The sequence below is a fragment of the Symsagittifera roscoffensis genome, chromosome 2 (assembly GCF_963678635.1).
Source record: "Symsagittifera roscoffensis chromosome 2, txSymRosc1.1, whole genome shotgun sequence".
Lineage (NCBI taxonomy): Eukaryota > Metazoa > Xenacoelomorpha > Acoela > Convolutidae > Symsagittifera > Symsagittifera roscoffensis.
The window spans coordinates 73,706,950-73,725,857 of NC_087063.1; the positions used below are offsets into that span (position 1 = coordinate 73,706,950).

At 37.4% G+C, this 18,908-nt stretch overlaps 2 protein-coding genes and 1 long non-coding RNA gene across 3 annotated transcripts in view; 1 reads left to right on the forward strand and 2 right to left on the reverse strand.

The window, feature by feature from the left end:
- Positions 1 to 18,908, reverse strand: part of LOC134840490 (Bardet-Biedl syndrome 1 protein homolog) — a gene marked incomplete in the record, with an annotated part of 512,639 nt that overhangs the window by 418,141 nt on the left and 75,590 nt on the right.
- The window catches only part of LOC134840491 (uncharacterized), a 453,696-nt gene that overhangs the window by 359,198 nt on the left and 75,590 nt on the right, over positions 1 to 18,908 (reverse strand). The window lies entirely within an intron of this gene.
- On the forward strand, positions 3,776 to 6,121 carry LOC134839547 (uncharacterized). The gene is made up of 3 exons (XR_010162385.1): positions 3,776 to 4,677; positions 4,919 to 5,604; positions 5,817 to 6,121. It is a non-coding gene; the product is annotated as an uncharacterized LOC134839547 (long non-coding RNA).

Here is an 18,908-nt window from a genome sequence, read left to right on the forward strand (position 1 = left end):
CAACGATGAACTTTTCAAAAAAAGAGACATTTCGGCTGAATGGTTTTTGAATAAGCACTATTTTTCATTTGGTGAAGTTTTTTTTTCCGTTTCAAGAGTTAAACGTGAAACTTTGATGCGTTTTGATAATTTTCGAGTTCTTTGACAAGTTTTTTTTTGACAAGATTTCCGTCTTCAAAACTTCTTCTACAAAATTTTTTTTATGCATAGACAAAACAAATTTTTCCGGACAAATTATCAACTTCTTATGAAGACGACGAAAAAACAAAGGGGTTTGGATTTATAGCCGTCTTTTTAATGTCTATCACTAAAGCTTGCTTCAAGTCAAAGAAAGTGATCTCTCTCAAAACATTCACTCTTCCCTAGTGTTTTTTGGATGCAAATATATATATATACGAATTTTTGCAAAAGAATGCAAAATTTGCGAGAATTTTGCAAATTTGCTTAAAAATTTTCTGTAGTTCTTAGGTAGAAAGTTTCCTTAATCATTACGAAAAAGACTATCAAACCTTTATGCTAGTACAATTTAAGTTTTTATTTCTTTTTCAAGAAAACAAATAAGCCTCCTTTTAACCACTTAAAAAACTTAGTGATGAAGTATGACAAACGAATTTCAAACTAACAACTTAATTTGTAATTTTAGAAATTTTTCTTGCATATTCCTTCATGTTCTAATAAATTAGCGGTAAATATTTTTTTGCTAAAACTATAACTCAAGTTCAAGCGCAAAACACTGCTCTAATTACTAAAAAAAGACAATGGATACAAGTTATGATTAAAATTCTGCACTAATAACAAAGTAGCTATTTGGCATGAAAAAAAACTCCAGGACTATATTCAGCGCATTTGTTTGAAGACATGATTTCTAGCTAAAGGATAGAGTTATTGTAAAGATTTTGCAAGATGATTGCAAACCTTTTGAGAAGTTTGAATGAAATTAGCAAAATAAAATAAAATTTTTGCAAGAGTTTTTTCAAGAACTATGGAAAATTTTTGCATTTTAGAAAAACTTATGTTTTTACAAAATTGTTTTTTTATTTTGTATGATAAAACACTACTGACAACTTTAGGTTAAACGTGTTTTTTTTTAATTTTTTTTTCTTCAAAACAACCTGGAAATTACCGGTTTTTCAGAAACTAACTTCGAGGGCAAAAAATGATTGTTCACGCTATTAATAGAAAAAAAAGATCTTTTGGGCGTGCAAATAATACCCAGGTTTATATTCAGAGCGCTTGGTTGAAATGACTTTTTTATGCGGAATTAATTTTCCAAACTAATACTTGCTTGAAAAACAAATTCTACGGCAAGTCACTTATTTGAATAGTTTTTTTTTCAAAAATGGTTAATAATCCTTTATAACTTCAGTTTTTTTATGCAACTGGTTCAAATTCTCTTTAAGTTTTTTCGTGGGCTACACATGTTTCAGCAACCTCCGATAAACATTTGATTGTGATGTGAAGAAACTATAAACATCATTGCAAGTAGCAAAATGAGTGACGCCTATATTTAGACAACCGTGTATTCATGCTCGTCAGTAAGCAGACAAATGTTATATTAACCAATCAGAATTGAGATGAGACAGCGCACTTACGAAAAAAATAATTATAAATTAAAATTTTTTTCTTTGTCTCGATTTTGATTGGTTAATATAGTACTTTTCTGCTTATTGACGAGTATTAGTACGCGGTTGTCTGAATACTGCGACGTAACCGTATCAAAACAGCAAAAACCATTGATAAATTTTTTTTAGTGGATTGCACAATCGTTGAAAGAAATCAGCAAGATACAAAAGAATTTTTGCAAGATTTCTTTCAAAAATCTTGCAATGTTTGCATTTCAAGAAAACTAATGTTTTTTTTTTCCAAAAATGATATTTTTGTTTCTTATGCTAAAACACCATTTAGGCCATTATGTTGAAAGTATTTTTTTTGGAACACCTATTTATTCAGAACAAACCTGCTGAACAAATTTACACTTAATCAGGTTACCAATGTTAGTTGCAAGTTTCTGATATTTGTAGGGAATTCCATTTTTCCATGAAGTTGCGGTTGCACAAATTCAATTTCTTTGATGATAGATAATCCCATCCCATTTTCCAGAATAATCAATTGGAACAAGCGCTAGTTGGCATTGAATCACGATGTCATTAAAGGGCCTTTTGTAGAAGCAATTCGACCATCGAGCCTTACTTACAAGGTTCCAATTAAGTTCCAAGTATCGAGAACAAATTAAATTGAATGCATTTTAAAAAATATATCAGACTCTATTAAGTGTTTTGCCTTGCGCCAATCAACAGTCATGAATGTTATTTGTAACAATCATTATACACTATTTTCTATCGGTAATTCAGCCATTTTATCCTCTTAAAACAGAGAGGCGTTCATTTGGGTGAATAGCGAGGCATTTGATTGATTTGATATGTTTTTTAAACCATTCGTGACCAGTTTGAAGATTTACGCTAGGCTCATCTCCCTTCCAAAACAGCAAAAACATAGCAAACTGAGAGCTGCAAGGAAACACAATTAAAATACGGTTTTGAATTCAAGTTTGCAAGTTTTCTTAATTTTAGCAATTTTGAAATGATGTCGAAATGATGTTTTCCGGAGTTCGTGGTTGATTGGCTTACATGCAGCGCTAAGCAAATTTACTTTAAATTAAGCGCTGGGGTGGAGGATGTTAATTTGATCCCTTATCTGCATGTAAAATGCTCGATTCTGATTGGCTGAAAGTTCCCAACTTAGAACCAAGTTAACATCCTCCCCCCTAAACGTGTTTAGGGGGGAGGATGTTAACTTGGTCCAGATAAGGTTTTTATTCTGCTGGGATTTGTAAAAACTTTTTAGAAGACGGGCAAGTTAAGAAACTTGTCAAAGAACTTTTTTAAAAAACCTCTTAAAGGTTCAATGCGTACAAATGCGTAACTTTTCTCTTAAAGGTTCAATGCGTACAAATGCGGAACTTTTCTCTTAAAGGTTCAATGCGTACAAAAAGTTATCCCAGCATCAGTAGATTTATTTCACGAAACAGTTTGATGAATTATGTTTCAGAAAGGAAGCTTTCATAGAGGAAGTGAATTAATTTTACCAAAAACTACTCTACTGTGTTTGTTGGCTATTCTCCATCATTCATACAAACTTGATTAACTTAAATTCATGAAAACATTTTTTTTGTGTTTTTCTTCATACCTTAAATAGGTTTATCCGATCTCGTTAACAATGGCAATTGCAATTGTTAAAAACAATAATTAACCACCCCCACCACTCGTATTGTATCGGGTGAATCCACCCCTACCGTGAACGCTTTTATATTTGAATATTGAAGCTAGAAATGAAAACGAACGTATCTTTTAGCTTTTCGAAACAAGATGGATTGGGGTGGGTGTTAACAACATCTGGGTAATCTTCTAAGGCTATTGTTATCTTCTTACCCTAAGGTTATTGTAGTTTTTTTGCCCCAGAAATCGATTTTCTTTCCATTAGTCAAAAGCAATTCAAGTGATGCACAAATAAAAAACAGTACGGTGGATTAGATTAAAGCGGTGGGTGGAATAATAAATTACCCTACTACCACAACCGGCACTTGTTTTTTTTTCAACCTACTATTAAATGACTTTGGCTAAGCAAACAAGCAATCAAACAAAACAATTTATTTACAATCCTGTTAGTTAATTTTACCATAGGGAAAAATTATGCAAGTCAAACAAATAGTGAACCAAGTAAATCTGATAAATGCTTGAATTTGAAAAAAAATGAGATTGAGAAAAGTAAAGCTAAGCTCAACGCGAGCTCACATCAAAAGCAGGTGATACGCGTAGATTAATAATTAATTTTCCAGCACAAGAAAAGCATTTGAATTTCGCAATGAAATTTATATTAAAGTGGCACTTTTAAATCGCGAAACAAATATAGAGAAAAACAAAGATTTCAATATTAGTCGTGCTTGAAACGCAAATGGCGCGTTACAAGATTGTCTTCTACATTTTTGCTCAAAATGTTCAGCTTATCAAAATCATCAACTTTTCCTTCTTCGCTGAAAATTTATTTGCGTATCGTTAATTTGAGAAAATGTTTGAAACAATGAGACGATCGAAAAACGCGGCGAAAACTATTTTTCTTGTTGTTATTTTGTTTTATGTTTTATTTTATTTAAATTTATGTCTGTACAATTCATTTGGCTCTTCCAGAATGAAAGAGACTGTCACATTTTCCAAAATTTTTACTCCCGAAAGCCCAAAATTTGGAGCTTTTGGAGTTTCGAACGCAGGCGATATTTATACTAGCAATTTACAATCAGGAAGTAACATATCAAAATCCGTTTTGGAGAGTCAAAAATTTGACGCAGATCGTCGAACTTTTAGCCAATACGATCCTGTTGATCCGAATCGGTTATCGGAAAATGCAATTAACGTCTCTAGATTACAACTCGACGCTCTTGCGTACTCTCGCTGTATCGAAGAGTTCAAATATTTTTACCGAGTTCAAATATTACATAATGTTATAATTGACCCAAATGAAGGTCAAATTTCGAAAGAAAATCGCGGTGAGTTTTTCTCATTTACGGAAAAGTTTATGACAATGCTTTGTATACATCATTTGCCTCATCGACTAGTTCATCAGACGAAGTATTTCAAAGCTATGTCTGTTGTTTCAACCGAATTCGCCAAAAAACTTTCGAAGGTATTCGATAGTTGGGTCTTAAAAAACTAAGTATGAAAAACGCATCTAAGAAGAAATAAAATGGGTGGAGAGGGGAAGGTTTGGGGCGAGGGTAGGAGAGGGGAGGGGTAGGGGAAAATTTTTGAAAGGAAAGAATACAAGGGGGGTTTGTTTCAAAATCTGTATGAATACTAAATTGCACCCTGTTTTTGACCCCTTTTCATATCAAAAACCCATCTATCATACTTGAACAATTATGAAGACTAAAAACCACGCGTACGAATGGATGATTGCAGTCGTGAGAGAAGAATACGCAAATGCCTATTGGATGGTCATGGACGTGTTCGACCTATTTCATATCATTCGGGCCATAGATAAAAGCGTCCAGGTCATACTACTCGATAACCATCCGAAATCAACTATGGACCAATTATGGCGAATTTATTTCGACGATGTTCTGTATTTGCCAAGTTTGAAAATCTCAAACGGTGTAGACCCTTCAAAATCTTTAGTTTTCGCTGAGAACTTGATTTTCAGACCGAATCGACAAGGAAGCGTTTTTAAAAATCAAATGCAAACCGGTTCAATTTCTTTTAGTCAGTTTCGAAATGAAGGTTATCAGAAAGTAGGCGTAAGATTAGAGGCCAGAAACTGTTCGCGTTTACGGGTTACAATAGTTTGGCGGAGAAATTACGTCAACCATGCTGGAAATCCGCAAGGAGAAATTAAGCGAAAAATAACAAATGAGCAAGAAGTTATGCAAGCTATCAGGTCGTTTAAAAACGTCGAAATCACAGAAGCTTCTTTGGAACTCATGTCTGTGAAAGAGCAAATACATCTAATGAGTCGGACTGATGTTTTCTTCGGAGTCCATGGTGCTGGCCATACTATGGCTGTTTACATGCCGCCAGGAGGTATGGTCGTTGAAATCACAACTCCTAGTAAAAGGTCCGTACAAGTTTTATTGCACTGTTCTAGATCATTCATTTTCAGCCGATCAACCCTAAATATTTTTTTCAAGGGCCAGAAAAGCGTTTTTACCCGCCCCTCGAGAAAATCCTAGATAAGCTTAGAACCAAAATAGCATCTACAATTCAAATTTGTTTTATGGAGCAGAAGAGGCGAACTTTGATTAATGATAGTTTTCAATTTATGATCAGGTCAAATGGTCACATGAAGCAAGTGGCCGTGAATGCGGGTCAAAGTCACATTCTTCACGTTCTGTCTCCCAGCAGAAAAGAAGCCTCGACTGACTCGAGTTATTACGTAAGACCGGACGTGGTTCGATCGCTGATGGAGAAATCTGTTCACCAGACGTGTGATTACAACTGAACAAAAACACCTGAAGAAATCCAAAACATTCGGTTTTCATTGATGCGACATTGAACTTAAATGTTTTTCAACTCGATTTTGGAAAGTGTTAATAGGCGCCCGAAAACTCAATCTGGAGAAAATTGTTCAAAAAGAGGAAGTTTTTTTGACAAGTTTCTTGCTGAAATATTTTGAGCAAAATAAAATGCTTGTCAAGATACGTTTCTAAAGCAAGAAAAAAAAGTTTTAAAATCAATTTTTAGCAGTTAGTTTTGAAAATTAGCTTTGTTTTTTTTTTTGAAAAAAAAAATCAGTTAAAAACTGTTAACTGTTGTCTTAACTCAAACCAGATTCGAGTTTATATAAATTATTTAACTTTTTATGCAAATTTTGGTCCGCTATGGTTTTTGCAATAAACATGCTTTGTAAATAAAGATCCTTATCCAAAATTGGTTGTTAAAATATGTCCGAAAAATTTTAAGGATATTAGTACCAGCATCCAAAACATCAGCTGCGAGTCTACGTTTTCTTTTGTTTTCTTAAATTTTTGCTGATAGTTTGTTTCGATATAAGAAAATGTAAAATCACTATTAATAGCTATAAAGTATAATTGAAATATTTGATGCGCACTTAATTTTTTTTTCTATTTATTTCGCCCGTGATCTCAGACTTGTCGCTTTAAGTTGAAATGTATAAAACTTGGTCTATTTATCTAACTCAACTGGCTTTCCTTTGTTATGCTTCAATTTATGGTGCTGCTTTAATTTAATTGTTACCATTTGCCTTTTAGATCATAGGTAGACACTTCTGCGTTTGAGCTAATCATAAAAAATAACGCAAACTAAAATTTCTCTCAAAAAGAGTTTAATTACAAGGAATTTGTGCAAAAAGTGAAGAAATATACCGTTTTTGAGCAATTTTTAGAATGATTTGACGGCAGACAATTTTACGAAGTGATCGGTTATACACAAAAACAATAAAAATCTGGCTTAGATTAAATGTTCTAGTTCTATAAAACCCAACTTAGATTTCAGTATTTTACAAAAAAAATCAGAATCTAATCAGCAAGTTTGCGAAGTCCAAGCATTTTAACAGATGGCAAATTTATTCGATAAATCAGTGATATGCAAAATTGTATTTCGAAAAAATTAGGCGGTCAAGCCGGATAAAATACAAGTTATTTGGGAGGCAGCCTTATAATACGCAAAAATATTGAACAAGGATAGCCGGTTACTGTGCAAATAGCACAGAATGTTCCGACCACAGTCTTAAAAAATACAACAATGTTTTCTCAAATCGGTGTCGTATTTTTTCTGCATGTGATTAAAAAATCCGAACGAAAGATAGACCTTAGGCATAATTGAGAGTCATAGTAAAATAGATCAATCGGAAAACAGTTTTTGAAGAAAAATGACTAGAAAAACGAAAACAAAATTTGATAAAAAAATTCAAAAGTTCTCTCAACATTTTTTTTGCGGAACTTTTTCGAATGTTCAAGTTTTTGATTTCCAAAGTTGCGCTTAAATTTTCTAAAGGCTACCTTTAGTTGAGTAAAACTAAATTTGTACGGCTTAAATTAGGCTTAAAACACCTATTGCACTAACTAACTACCTTACTAATTAGCTCGAACCAGTTTTTCTCGACACTGTGACACTTTTTAAAGTCATTTAAATCAAGACTGAGAGGGCTCTTATATGATATGTCACTAAATCTTGTCCGATGATTATTTGTAGTAGCTGATTTTGCGTGGAAATCAAAAAGCAAAAAAACTAAAAACACACCCGAATACAAATACAAATTAATTGCAATCGCTGATTAGGTTTAATTTTCAGTTGTGTACAAAACCACTGGCATGTAAATTTTAAGTTACTCTCTACGTAAATATAAATTTCTTTACTCTAGGCTACACTCTAGGTTTCATTACCGTGTTATTCAAGTGAAGGTGGTGCCCTCATTCAGTAAAAATTACAATCAACTATGAAAGACAAAATTATATGAACCAATATTTTTCAGGAATCTAAGAGAAGTTACTATCAATTACCACCAATTACACTTTTTGTAGAAAATCCTTTAAGATCGAGATTTTTTTTTTCGATCACTATGAGTTGTTGAGGACGTCCATAAAAACAGTTGCATCGAGTTTTACGATGATTATTGAGCTAATTGATTGGAGAAATTGTTTCGGTTTTTTAAAGTTCTTTTTGTTTGAAAAGTTTCATAATTAATTCGTGGATGTTCAGTTGCTTCAAATGCTTCGTAACAGTAGCACTGCGGTGAGGTGATGCTTTTCATTTTTGTCCCGCCATCGCCATTGCTTTTTCTCTCAAGCACCCAAATGCTAGTCTATCGAGAAGATTTTTTTTTCATAAAGGGAGAGATAAATGTAAAATAAAACCGTAAAAGTTGCTAAATCTGATATATGTGGTGAAATTCAAGGTGTTTTTTTTCTGCTTTGTAGGCTTATTTGTTGCAAGCGTTTGAAATTTAAAAGCCAGTTCTTAAGAAAAAAGTTGTTTTTATCTCGAGTTCGGATAGCCGCGATATCAATCAGTTCGTATAGCCGCGACATATGTGATAAAACTTGCTCAGATAAATTGGTGGCTTTTGTTTTTTGTGCTGAGGATATCCTGAAGCAGTTGAAAACTATGGATAGTAATTTGCATCCATCCTTTTTGCAGAACCGTATCAATTGAGAAAAATTTCTCAGGCGTTATTGGTTTTGTTCAAGACTGTTTGTTTCAGTTAAAGGCCATTTGTTATTCTTGGATCTTCTTCTTTGTTCTTCCTTTCTACCATTTGGGTTTTTACCATTTGGTTTTTGTTGAAAGATTGAATTGATTTTTTTTGTATCTACAATTCTTAAAGTATGAGGGTTTTGCAATGGGTTAGTTATCTTGGAAATTGCTGCAATTTTGGAGTATGACTATCTGAAAATTTTTTAAATCAGAGTCTTTAATTCTTCAAAATATGAATCTTCAATAATCTTCGTTTTGATTCAGCTTGGTATTACGTAGGTTGTTTGCATTGCTTAATTGATCGGATTTGTGTTTTAATTTGTTGAGTTTTTTTTATCCCATTCTTGGCCCAGTTGAGTTAATTTCTTGGTTTTTCTATTGATCTTTACTTCTTTGTTTTTCTTTCAAACAGCAGAAATCACAGTAGTACAGAGAGGTTACGTGAAATACAATAATGACGTTATTCTAATCACTCCTCTCACATTCTGCGATCTTCTCGGGCCAAAACTTGATATGGCCTAGGATATGTTCTGGAAATGCATTTCCAGCATGATTTTCTACACGATTTCTAGTTTAACTCTTTTTGCGCTTTCTCATGGGGCTGTGTTGGGCACGTAATATCAACACATGTTTGGTTCTATTGTCATCGCATATGTACGTTAAATTTGCAAATTTAAGCTTCATTTTTTTTTGCTTTGTACTGGCCTAAAGTTCTTGTAGCAGTCTCAGTGTTGGACTTACTTGCGTTTTTTGGAAATGAAACTTTTCGCATAGGAGTTTTTAATTGTAGTTCTACCTTCATTTGAACTCGCAGGTGTGGTCGTAGTTCGCTCACTTACCTTGCTGTACAATTTGCAAAAATGAGACAAGGATAGCCGATTACTGTGCAAGTAAAACAGAATGTTCCGACTAGTCTTAAAAAATACATTTTTAAATTCGTGTCTTTTTTCTGCATGTTGTGATAAAAAAATCTGAACGAAAAAATAGAAAACCGATTTTTTTGAAATTTTTTTTTGAATTTTCCAAGTTTTTGATTCCAAAAACTGCAATAAAATTTCCAAAAAAACTACCTTTACTTGAGTAAAACTAAGTTTTCACCTCAGAAATTAAGTTTCAATAAGCTATTGTAAGCGTAACCGATCACTTTATTAGCTCGAAATTAGACCAAAAAACAAAAACCAAAACTGGTTTTTCTCGACACCGTGAGAATAGTTTTGAAATATGGTTGGAATCACTATGAAATTGTTTTTTTTGTGATGTATCACTCAACCCAGTCCGATTGTTATTTGTGGTACCTGATTTTGCGTGGAAAACACAAAGCAAAAAAAACTAAAACACACCCGAATACAAAGTTCCTCCGAATTTTCAATGGCCGGAACAAAAAGTCAGTTTCAAGTCAGTAGCAATAAAAAAGAAGTCGTGTGGTTTTATATGAAGTTACAAAAAGTGGGTTCGGTTCACTAGAAATGAAGTGAAGAAAGAGAAAGACGGCAGTTGGTTTTGGTTAGATTAGTTAACACAGGCGCTTCCGGTTCAAAAGAATGAAGAATAAGAACATTGAGGGAAGAGTAGTGATAGTGGTGAATGATAATTAAATGGAATGTCAAAAAGTACAGCTTTCTGATAGTTCCAGTCGGAAGTAAACCGCACTGAGCGCCCAAGGATTTTCATTGATTATAATGGATTCCCGAGACAAAAATATTTCTTGATAATCCCTTACAGATGAAAAATTCAGACCAGAAAAACGATTATATTTCCATTAAAATCTATTATTAAATAATAATCCATTATAATCCATTTTAACTGATTATAATTCATATTATTTTTAGAAATAAATTCGATAAGTTTCGCAAAAATTTTGCAAGAAAATTGCAAAACGTAAGCCATTCGCTTCACTAAGTGCCATGTCTCAACGTCATTCCCTCAAACTAACCAGGGGGATTAAAGTAAAATGAGGCGGGGGGTGTAAAGTAAACTAGGCGTTAAAAAACTCAGGGTATATAAAAACAGAAAAACATATATTTTTTAATGTGAATTGTAAATTTCTTTGAAACGTTATACGTGACAATTGCACTACACAGGAAATGAGATAATTTTGAAAAAATTTGTACAATTTATGAAAAATTTCTCAAAATAATTGGTTTTAATTGATTTTAATGGATTATATTGGCATATAAAATTTAAGGATTATAATCCGTTTTTAATAGATAGTTCTCAGTCGACCATAGAGACGTAAACGTTAGACTGTGCTGACTTAAAAGGATATGATTCAGTGTCAAAGCCTCAAGACTATCTGGGTCGTCAGAAACTAGAGTGATCGAACGGGCGTTTTTTGAACCTTCAACTGGGCGCATGGTTGTGTTCAAAATATCGTCAGTCAATTTTCTAAGATTGCATAAAATACACGCTTACAACTTCGCACCATTCGGTCCTATGCTTCACCTTGATGTGGTGCACGAGGTGGTTTATACTTCCACTTAATGCCTTTGTGTACGAGCGACAGTGGAGCTTCTGCGTTCCAGTTTTTGATGCACAGAAGAAGCTCTTTTTCGGCTCCTACAAGATTTGTTCCATTGTCCGACTAAATTATCGTGGGTGTTCCTTGCTTGGAAATAAAGCGCTCGATAGCCATCACACATGAACTTGGGTCCATGGATGGAACCAACTAAATGTGGATTGCGCGTGTCGTTCAGCAAGTAAATAGAAAACCCCTGCGTTTCTCGGAAGATCGACAAAATATTACATAAAACGGTTCAAAATAGTCGACGCCGCAGTTCGAGAAAGGTGGCTGGCAGTAGCCTGGATGCTCTGCGGGAAGATCAGACATCATTGGAGTAACGGTTTTCGCTTTTCGCTTTTCGCTTTCTACAGCATACGCATTGTGTTTCAATAGCTATTAGTGCAAATCTGAAGTGCACTACAACAAATTGCTGACGAATGACGGAACGAAGGTAGTCGACGCACTGATGTTCAAGTTTATTGTGATAAAAAAAGGAGAATCAATCGGAATAGGCGATGGCAGCTTTCCAAAAAGTATTGGCTGGCGAGTTTCGAACGCGGTTGCGGAGAGACGTTGAATACTGCCGGTAGATCTAACAAAACCGATTGGTCCGATAAAAGGCAAAAATGATGAAAAAAATTGCGGTGTTTTCGCATATTTTCCAGCTGCTAATTGCTTACATTCAGCTGCGAATTACTCAAACTGCAAAAGTTGCAAAAAATTTTTCTCTGCAATGACTTGTTCTGCTGGATCACTTATGACCTTATCTGACGATCTTAAATGTCTATGCTTAGGTGAGAGTCTCAACACATATGCAACCAGCCGCTTTATCTTGGAGAACGAGCTATATTCTTCCCAAGGGAAGGCACAGTCAGTCGAAAATGCAGAAGGAAAATTTGAAGAGACCTCTAAACCCTTATTCAGATCGTTGACGGACCACCCAGGTGAGTTTTCTCAGTTAACTTCCTATTTGGGTTGCAAAGTCAACCATAATCTTTTAAAAAGAAGGGCTGTTTACCCAATTGATTTGGTTGAGGGAGTCAGCAGCAATACCTTTGGTTCGGGAGTCAGCGGGGTCGTCTCCACTCAAAACATGGCACCATTAGTCAATTGATGTTGAATCCAGAAGCTCGGCTACTCGATTGGCTACAAACATGGGCTGTTTGCTTGTCCAAGTTAACCACTGAAGAACTGTAGTGCTGTCAATCCACATGAACACTTTGCAAATACTCAGTGTCAGAGCTTTCTCGATATCTTCCTTCGGACGAGTAGCAAAAAGCACAGCTTGAAGTTCCAACTTCGGAATTGAAAGCGTCTTCATTCAAGAAAAATGCAAGTTCAAATTTGGAATAGGCGTTTTTCTGAGCGCGCAGGAATGCTACAGAACAGAAAACGTCCAATGAGCTATCACCGAATGTGTGCAGCTCAACCTCATCTACTGAAAAGTCAAAATAGCAACGAGGTTGTCAAAATAGCCGGAGTACCATTCAGTAAATCTGCGGCACAACTCATTTGGCAGTGGGTCGTCCCACTGTTGGCCACTCAATGGCCAGATGTCCTTCAAGACGCTTTTCAAGAGACTTAAATTGGACCAGTGAAGCGTAAAAGTTTTCGGGAAGATAAAGGTTGTCTTCAACCCAGAGCAATCCGACATTTTAACGACTGCCATCATGAAGCGTGGTAGGGTCAAGAATTTTTGAGAATGTTTTTCAGCTGCAGCACGGGGAACAGCTTGTTTGAAACTGCCATACGATTCTAGTTTAAACCATTTTTTCACTTGGTCAGCAAGTGCTACGTCTTCAACATTGCACTTGAAAGTGGTGGCTCGAACACCAATTAGTGATGGAAGCGGGCCACTGAGAACCCAGCCAAAGGGAATACGGAAAGCGACAAGTTTTTTTGATTTCCTCCTTGTTGGTATTCGAAAGGCTTTGATTGCATGAAAGACATCCTGCCCCAATATTATCTCAACGTCTGAGTAGTTGTAGACAATAGGTTCAACTGGCTGCAGATGTGGAAACCTGTCTTGCAGAATGGGAACGTCAATGGTTTCGGAACCAACGCTCAAACGGTCTTTTACAATTTTGGTAACCTTAAACGAGTTTTCATGGTGGTCGAAATTGGCAAACAATCTCACTTCGACTTGTTGCGTGGGAAAGGATTCCGTCGAATTGAAGCCGTTTACCAGAATATCGAGCTTTTGGCCAGTTAAATTAAGACATTGCGCTAAGTCCGCGAGAACCTTGGGTGGGTACAACAGGAATTGCACATTACAAGAGCAGTTGTCACGTCTGTGTGTGAAGTTATTTCCAATCGAAGCATAGGAAGGAGTCCTGTTAGTTTCTTGTAAGACGCAAACCACCTATGTTCGACGACCGAATTTGCGGTTTATTCCGGATCGGCGGGTTGTTATTGTTTGAATTAGAAAGGTTTCTGTTATCGCTACTGTATGACCCTTTGTTTGCGAGCCTTACGCTGAAAACTTTCTCAGCACCATGCAACAAGTTATTGTGGGTGTTTCACAACCAGGCTTAGTGCATTTGCGGGCTTTAGGGCATTTCCGGAACATGTGGTCGGGAAACACACAACCTATTTTGCGCGGAAAATTGAGCACGTTAAGTTGGGGTCTTTTCCTTAAATTCAGAACAACTTCAGAGTGGGTGTTGACCCGTACACTGGAAGCATCGAGCATAAAATTGTTTTTCAACTTTTGAAGCAGCGGCAAAAACTTTTGTGGGTGGTTTATGGAAACCAGTCTTTAGAGTCTCCTCAGGAGACGTGACTTATTCTGACTGACACGCATAATTTCATGTGCTTCAACCTTGTCGCGGAGCTTTTCAACAAAATCTAAAACGTTTGGCCGTCTCCAACGTCTCTTTGCGGAGTGAAGAGACCACGACTCTTTCATATTTGGAGGCAATTTTGAAATAACCTGATTCAGAACGGATGTACTCTTTAAGTCGTACTCATATCCTAACGGTTCTAAAGCAGCGACAAGGCTGGATACACAGGAAGCAAAACTGATAATGCTTTCTTATGTGTGCATTTTGAGAGTGGGAAAATTGAAAGTTTTCGAGACTAGCCGCCGCAACCGTTTGTGGGTGTCCGAGTTTCCTCTCCAAAACTTCTTTCAAACCGTCCCTGTATAATGTTCAACTTTATGCAAATTTGGCAATTGCATTCTTTGCTTTGCCTGATACGAGGGTTTTGAGATATGTCAGTTTGAGATCATCACTCATAATTTTTGCATCGATTGCGCTTTTGAACTGACCAAACCATTCAGGCCACTGCAGCAAATATCCGTCGAAAGAAGACAATTTCCACTCAGGCAGGGGACTTTTCTGGCACAGTGTCAAGATTTCAGCTAAATCTTCATTAGTGATTGGCTTACTGCTTGAAGATGAAATTGGCCCAGATTGTTTTTTCTCAGAAAGATGGCTGGCAAAAGCCTAGGTGCTCTGCGGGAAGATCAGACATCATTGGAGTAACGGTTTTCGCTTTTCGCTTTTCACTTTTCGCTTTCTACAGCATACGCATTGTGTTTCAATAGCTATTAGTGCAAATCTGAAGCGCACTACAACAAATTGCTGATGAATGACGGAACGAAGGTAGTCGACGCACTGATGTTCAAGTTTAATGTGATAAAAAAAAGGAGAAACAATCGGAACAGGCGATGGCGGCTTTCCAAAAAGTATTGGCTGGCGAGTTTCGAACGCGGTTGCGGAGAGACGTTGGATACTGCCGGTAGATCTAACAAAACCGATCGGTCCGATAAAAGGCAAAAATGATGAAAAAAATCGCGTGTTTTCGCATGTTTTCCAGCTGCTAATTGCTTACATTCAGCTGCAAATTACTATAGCTGCGAAAGTTGAAAAAGTTTTTTCTCTGCAATGACTAATTCTGCTGGATCAATTATGACCTTATCTGACGATCTTAAATGTCTATGCTTAGGTGAGAGTCTCAACACATGTGCGACCAGCCGCTTTATCTTGGAGAACGAGCTATATTCTTCCCAAGGGAAGGCACAGTCAGTCGAAGATGCAGAAGGAAAATTTGAAGAGACCTCTAAACCTTATTCATATCGTTGACGGACCATTCAGGCGAGTTTTCTCAGTTACTTTCCTATTTGGGTTGCAAAGTCAACCATAAGCTTTTAAAAAGAAGGGCTGTTTACCCAATTGATTTGGTTGAGGGAGTCAGCAGCAATACCTTTGGTTGCGGAGTCAGCGGGGTTGTCTCCACTCAAAACATGGCACCATTAGTCAATTGATGTTGAATCCAGAAGCTCGGCTACTCGATTGGCAACAAACATGGGCTATTTGCTTGTCCAAGTTAACCACTGAAGAACTGTAGCGCTGTCAATCCACATGAACACTTTGCAAATACTCAGTGTCAGAGCTTTCTCGATATCTTCCATCGGACGAGTAGCAAAAAGCACAGCTTGAAGTTCCAACTTCGGAATTGAAAGCGTCTTCAATCAAGAAAAACGCAAGTTCAAATTTGGAATAGGCGGTTTTCTGAGCGCGCAGGAATGCTACAGAACAGAAAACGTCCAATGAGCTATCACCGAATGTGTGCAGCTCAACCTCATCTACTGAAAAGTCAAAGTTGCAACGAGGTTGTCAAAATAGCCGGAGTACCATTCAGTAAATCTGCGGCACAACTCATTTGGCAGTGGGTCGTCCCACTGTTGGCCACTCAATCGCCAGATATCCTTCAAGACGCTTTTCAAGAGACTTAAATTGGACCAGTGAAGCGTGAAAGTTTTCGGGTAGATGAAGGTTGTCTTCAACCTAGAGCAATTCGACATTTTAACGACTGCCATCATGAAGCGTGGTAGGGTCAAGAATTTTTGAGCATGTTTTTCAGCTGCAGAACTGAGATCAGCTTGTTTGAAACTGCCATACGATTCTAGTTCGTACCATTTTTTCACCTGGTCAGCAAGTGCTACGTCTTCAACATTGCACTTGAAAGTGGCGGCTCGAACACCAATTAGTGATGGAAGCGGGCCACTGAGAACCCAGCCAAAGGGAATGCGGAAAGCGACAACTTATTTTGATTTCCTCCTTGTAAGTATTCGAGAGGATTTGATTGCTTGAAAGACATCCTGCCCCAATATCATCTCAACGTCTGAGTAGTTGTAGACAATAGTATCAACTGGCTGCAGATGTGGAAACCTGTCTTGCAGAGTGGGAACGTCAATGGTTTCGGAACCATCACTCAAACGGTCTTTTTCAATTTTCGTAACCTTAAACGAGTTTTCATGGTGGTCGAATTTGGCAAACAAGTTCACTTCGACTTCTTGCGTGGGAAAGGATTCCGTCGAATTGAAGCCGTTAACCAGAATATCTAGCTTTTGGCCAGTTAAATTAAAACATTGTGCTAGGTCCGCGAGCACCATGTGTGGGTACAACAGGAATTGCACATTACAAGAGCAGTTGTCACGTCTGTGTGTGAAGTTATTTCCAATCGAAGCATAGGAAGGAGTCCCGTTAGTTTCTTGTAAGACGACGCGAACCGGCTACGTTCGACGACGAAGTTTGCGGTTTATTCCGGGGCGTTATTGTTTGAATTAGAAAGGTTTCTGTTATCGCTACTGTATGACCCTTTGTTTGCGAGCCTTACGCTGAAAACTTTCTCAGCACCATGCACCAAGTTATTGTGGGTGTTTCACAACCAGGCTTAGTGCATTTGCGGGCGTTAGGGCATTTCCGGAACATGTGGTCGGGAAACACACAACCTATTTTGCGCGGAAAATTGAGCACGTTGAGTTGAGGTCTTTTCCTTAAAATCAGAACAACTTCAGAGTGGGTGTTGACCCGTACACTGGAAGCATCGAGCATAAAATTGTTTTTCAACTTTTGAAGCAGCGGCAAAAACTTTTGTGGGTGGTTTATGGAAACCAGTCTTTAGAGCCTCCTCAGGACGTGACTTATTCTGACTGACACGCATAATTTCATGCGCCTCAACCTTGTCGCGGAGCCTTTCAACAAAATCTAAAACGTTTGGCTGTCTCCAACGTCTCTTTGCGGAGTGAAGAGACCACGACTCTTTGATATTTGGAGGCAATTTTGAAATAACCTGATTCAGAACGGATGTACTTTTTAAGTCGTACTCATATCCTAACGGTTCTAAAACAGCAACAAGACTGGATAAACAGAAGCAAAACTGATAATGCTTTCTTATGTGTGCATTTTGAGAGGGGGAAAATTGAAAATTTTCGAGACTAGCCGCCGCAACCGTTTGTGGGTGTCCGAGTTTCCTCTCCAAAATTTTCAAACCTTCCCTGTATAATGTTCAACTTTATGCAAATTTGGCAATTGCATTCTTTGCTTTGCCTGATACGAGGGTTTTGAGATATGTCAGTTTGAGATCATCACTCATAATTTTTGCATCGATTGCGCTTTTGAACTGACCAAACCATTCAGGCCACTGCAGCAAATATCCGTCGAAAGAAGACACCTTCCACTCAGGCAAGGGACCTTTCTGGCACAGTGTCAAGATTTCAGCTAAATCTTGATTAGTGATTGGCTTACTGCTTGAAGACGGAGTTGGCCCAGATTGTTTGTTCTCACTTGTATAAGGCGCCGCCAGCGATTTCGAATAAGTAGCGGCGTCTACAGCATTACGATTACCGACATTAAAAGTTGTTCCCCCGCAAGAGAACGGTTGAACATTCAATGGCTGCGTGACATAAAATGGATTAGAGGGGAATGTGAGTAATAAAGGATTGAGAGGTCCAACGTTGGTGTACAAAGCTAGCAGAAGTATATGGAAAAAAGTTTGTTGGGCAATGGGCATTGAGCTCGTCGGGAAGTAGACTGACGAAAACTACTCTGCATCAAAGGGTTTTAACCATATAAGTTTGTCAAAGGCAGCTGTTCCTACGGCTGATTTGTACTATTTACATTTGGACTTGGCGTATGAGGGACGTTAACATTCTGTGAGTCTATACACGTGGTTTGGAAACATTTAGCTTTTGGATGAGAGTTGTGAACCATCGCCAGATTTCTACTGATACTCAACTCAACGTATTGAAAGGCGGTTCAATTTTTCAAACTGACAAGAACTCGGAAACAGTCTCCAGGATGACACTTTGGACCTGCGCCACGGGCTGAATTATTTCCTGAGCTGGGAATTGAGGGTTCACCCATTTTCTTGTCCTGTATTTCTCCGTTTGCTTCTTCTGAACGGCCATTGCCAATTTCGACCTGCTACGACGAAGCCTACAGTATTCAGAGGCGTCTTCCAGGTACTCAGGCTCATTAGTTGCTTCTGCTAGCTTTTGACGGCTTTCCTCTACAACCACGTCAAGTTCAAGATGACCCTTAATCGACTGAATGTAAATCTCTTGCTTTTTCAAACGAAGCTTAGCTTCTTTCTGCCGTTCAACTTCCTCGTCAGATTTTTGCAAGGGCTGCCTCTATTAGACGCTCACTCGAAATCATTGATGCAATCTTAGAACGCTGTGAAAGAAGTTTCTTGTAACGTACGGTTTCGCTTGGCGTCGTTGTTCGTGCAGTGGCTACATTGTCCTCTTGAGTTTCTTTTTCCCAGTATTTTTTGGTAGACGTTACACAGCGGCGTTTTCTGCAGTGATAGATCCTAGGTAAAATTCAAATTGATTTATGGTTTAAGCAGCGTTGGTGCTGTGCAAAGACAGAGATTTGATCTCATAATTTTTCTCTATATTTTTTTGTAACAAT